This window comes from Gasterosteus aculeatus, chromosome 2 (genome assembly GCF_964276395.1).
Source record: "Gasterosteus aculeatus chromosome 2, fGasAcu3.hap1.1, whole genome shotgun sequence".
In the NCBI taxonomy this organism is placed as follows: domain Eukaryota; kingdom Metazoa; phylum Chordata; class Actinopteri; order Perciformes; family Gasterosteidae; genus Gasterosteus; species Gasterosteus aculeatus.
Window position 1 is genome coordinate 21,048,831 of NC_135689.1, and position 4,455 is coordinate 21,053,285.

General features: G+C 45.6%; 1 non-coding gene across 1 annotated transcript; it reads left to right on the forward strand.

The window, feature by feature from the left end:
* The first annotated feature begins 1,548 nt into the window (after positions 1-1,548).
* On the forward strand, positions 1,549-1,620 carry trnad-guc (transfer RNA aspartic acid (anticodon GUC)). The gene has a single exon. It is a non-coding gene; the product is annotated as a tRNA-Asp (tRNA).
* The last annotated feature ends 2,835 nt before the right edge of the window (positions 1,621-4,455 follow it).

Below are 4,455 nucleotides of genomic sequence, written 5' to 3' on the forward strand. Positions count from 1 at the left end.
TTTCAGATGCACTCCTCGTTAGTATAGTGGACAGTATCTCTCCTTATCACGCAGAAGACCAGGGTTCGATTCCCTGACGGGGAGCTTCTTTTCAAAAGGCAACTACAAACTTTTCACTCTCCTTGGCTTCTCCTGTCCTATGCAACACAACTCATGCTGATTAACACTATTTTACTACTGAAACTACAGGTCCTGAACAGACTGTTGCTAAAAGCATGAGTCCAGATTGTCACACTTCTGTCACTTAGCAAAAGTGTGACAATGTTGTCAAAGAAGTGCTGAATCAAACGAATGCATGCCGGAGGACATTTCTCAGATGATGCCAATCGGTTGGCTTCATCAGTGGCCTTATGCGAAACCTGAAAGAGCTGTCTTTTTATTGACCAGTTGCAAGAAGATTCCCCGCTGCAGAGAAAGCAGGTCAAATGGACAGTGTTTCCGCCCAGTTTCAAACTATGGACCTTTTCTATGTTAGGCGAACGTGATACCACCGCTACACTAAAGAAACCTTGGCTCAATCCACCACTGGTATTGCCCTTTTGTCTTTGCAGAAGTACTTTGGAGAAGGTCTTGAACCAACAGATTCATCAGGCATTGACCATCATCACTATGGAATAGTCTAAATCAGCACCTGCATGTATGAGGTTGTGGTTTTCAGCCAGGGAGTGGAGGATAGAACAAACTCGGCCTGGAGTGAGTATCCGCCCAAATGGACACAGTTCAAGTGCATACTTCCTCTTAAGACCGAAGTTGAGGCTGCCAGACAATTTTCAGATGCACTCCTCGTTAGTATAGTGGACAGTATCTCTGCTTGTCACGCAGAAGACCAGGGTTCGATTCCCTGACGGGGAGCTTCTTTTCAAAAGGCAACTACAAACTTTTCACTCTCCTTGGCTTCTCCTGTCCTATGCAACACAACTCATGCTGATTAACACTATTTTACTACTGAAACTACAGGTCCTGAACAGACTGTTGCTAAAAGCATGAGTCCAGATAGTCACACTTCTGTCACTTAGCAAAAGTGTGACAATATTGTCAAAGAAGTGCTGAATCAAACGAATGCATGCAGGAGGACATCTCTCAGATGATGCCAATCGGTTGGCTTCATTAGTGGCCTTATGCGCAGCCTGGAAGAGCTGTCTTTTTATTGACCAGTTGCAAGAAGATTCCCCGCTCCAGAGAAAGCAGGTCAAATGGACAGTGTTTCCGCCCAGTTTCACACTGGGGACCTTTCCTATGTTAGGCGAACGTGATACCACCGCTACACTAAAGAAACCTCGGCTCAATCCACCACTGGTATTGCCCTTTTGTCTTTGCAGAAGTACTTTGGAGAAGGTCTTGAACTAACAGATTCATCAGGCATTGACCATCGTCACTATGGAACAGTCTAAATAAGCACCTGCATGTATGAGGTCGTGGTTTTCAGCCAGGGAGTGGAGGATAGAACAAACTCGGCCTGGAGTGAGTATCCGCCCAAATGGACACAGTTCAAGTCCATACTTCCTGTTAAGACCGAAGTTGAGGCTGCCAGACAATTTTCAGATGCACTCCTCGTTAGTATAGTGGACAGTATCTCTGCTTGTCACGCAGAAGACCAGGGTTCGATTCCCTGACGAGGAGCGTCTTTTCAAAAGGCAACCACAAACTGTTCACTCACCTTGGCTTCTCCTGTCCTATGCAACACAACTCATGCTGATTAACACTATTTTACTACTGAAACTACAGGTCCTGAACAGACTGTTGCTAAAAGCAAGACTCCAGATTGTCACACTTCTATCACTTAGCAAAACTGTGACAATGTTGTCAAAGAAGTGCTGAATCAAACGAATGCATGCAGGAGGACATCTCTCAGATGATGCCAATCGGTTGGCTTCATCAGTGGCCTTATGCGCAGCCTGGAAGAGCTGTTTTTTATTGACCAGTTGCAAGAAGATTACCCGCTGCAGAGAAGGCAGGACAAATGGACAGTGTTTCCGCCTAGTTTCAAACTATGGACCTTTCCTACGTTAGGCGAACGTGATACCACCGCGACACTAAAGAAATCTCGGCTCAATCCACCACTGGTATTGCCCTTTTGTCTTTGCAGAAGTACTTTGGAGAAGGTCTTGAACTAAAAGATTCATCAGGCATTGACCATCATCACTGTGGAATAGTCTAAATCAGCACCTGCATGTATGAGGTCGTGGTTTTCAGCCAGGGAGTGGAGGATAGATCAAACTCGGCCTGGAGTGAGTATCCGCCCAAATGGACGCAGTTCAAGTGCATACTTCCTCTTAAGACCGAAGTTGAGGATGCCAGACAATTTTCAGATACACTCCTCGTTAGTATAGTGGACAGTATCTCTGCTTGTCACGCAGAAGACCAGGGTTCGATTCCCTGACGGGGAGCTTCTTTTCAAATGGCAACTACAAACTTTTCATTCTCCTTGGCTTCTCCTGTCCTATGCAACACAACTCATGCTGATTAACGCTATTTTACTACTGAAACTACAGGTCCTGAACAGACTGTTGCTAAAAACATGAGTCCAGATTGTCACACTTCTGTCACTTAGCAAAATTGTGACAATGTTGTCAAAGAAGTGCTGAATCCAACGAATGCATGCAGGAGGACATCTCTCAGATGATGCCAATCGGATGGCTTCATTAGTGGCCTAATGCGCAGCCTGGAAGAGCTGTCCTTTTATTGACCAGTTGCAAGAAGAGCCACCGCTGCAGAGAAGGCAGGACAAATGGACAGTGTTTATGCCCAGTTTCAAACTGAGGACCTTTCCTATGTTAGGCGATCGTGATACCACCGCTACACTAAAGAAACCTTGGCTCAATCCACCACTGGTATTGCCCTTTTGTCTTTGCAGAAGTACTTTGGAGAAGGTCTTGAACTAACAGATTCATCAGGCATTGACCATCATCACTATGGAACAGTCTAAATCAGCACCTGCATGTAGGAGGTTGTGGTTTTCAGCCAGGGAGTGGAGGATAGAACAAACTCGGCTTGGAGTGAGTATCCGCCCAAATGGACGCAGTTCAAGTGCATACTTCCTCTTAAGACCGAAGTTGAGGCTGCCAGACAATTTTCAGATGCACTCCTCGTTAGTATAGTGGACAGTATCTCTGCTTGTCACGCAGAAGACCAGGGTTCGATTCCCTGACGGGGAGCTTCTTTTCAAAAGGCAACTACAAACTTTTCACTCTCCTTGGCTTCTCCTGTCCTATGCAACACAACTCATGCTGATTAACACTATTTTACTACTGAAACTACAGGTCCTGAACAGACTGTTGCTAAAAGCATGAGTCCAGATTGTCACACTTCTGTCACTTAGCAAAAGTGTGACAATGTTGTCAAAGAAGTGCTGAATCAAACGAATGCATGCCGGAGGACATTTCTCAGATGATGCCAATCGGTTGGCTTCATCAGTGGCCTTATGCGCAGCCTGGAAGAGCTGTCTTTTTATTGACCAGTTGCAAGAAGATTCCCCGCTGCAGAGAAAGCAGGTCAAATGGACAGTGTTTCCGCCCAGTTTCAAACTATGGACCTTTTCTATGTTAGGCGAACGTGATACCACCGCTACACTAAAGAAACCTTGGCTCAATCCACCACTGGTATTGCCCTTTTGTCTTTGCAGAAGTACTTTGGAGAAGGTCTTGAACCAACAGATTCATCAGGCATTGACCATCATCACTATGGAATAGTCTAAATCAGCACCTGCATGTATGAGGTTGTGGTTTTCAGCCAGGGAGTGGAGGATAGAACAAACTCGGCCTGGAGTGAGTATCCGCCCAAATGGACACAGTTCAAGTGCATACTTCCTCTTAAGACCGAAGTTGAGGCTGCCAGACAATTTTCAGATGCACTCCTCGTTAGTATAGTGGACAGTATCTCTCCTTATCACGCAGAAGACCAGGGTTCGATTCCCTGACGGGGAGCTTCTTTTCAAAAGGCAACTACAAACTTTTCACTCTCCTTGGCTTCTCCTGTCCTATGCAACACAACTCATGCTGATTAACACTATTTTACTACTGAAACTACAGGTCCTGAACAGACTGTTGCTAAAAGCATGAGTCCAGATAGTCACACTTCTGTCACTTAGCAAAAGTGTGACAATATTGTCAAAGAAGTGCTGAATCAAACGAATGCATGCAGGAGGACATCTCTCAGATGATGCCAATCGGTTGGCTTCATTAGTGGCCTTATGCGCAGCCTGGAAGAGCTGTCCTTTTATTGACCAGTTGCAAGAAGAGCCACCGCTGCAGAGAAAGCAGGACAAATGGACAGTGTTTCAGGCCCAGTTTCACACTGGGGACCTTTCCTATGTTAGGCGAACGTGATACCACCGCTACACTAAAGAAACCTCGGCTCAATCCACCACTGGTATTGCCCTTTTGTCTTTGCAGAAGTACTTTGGAGAAGGTCTTGAACTAACAGATTCATCAGGCATTGACCATCGTCACTATGGAA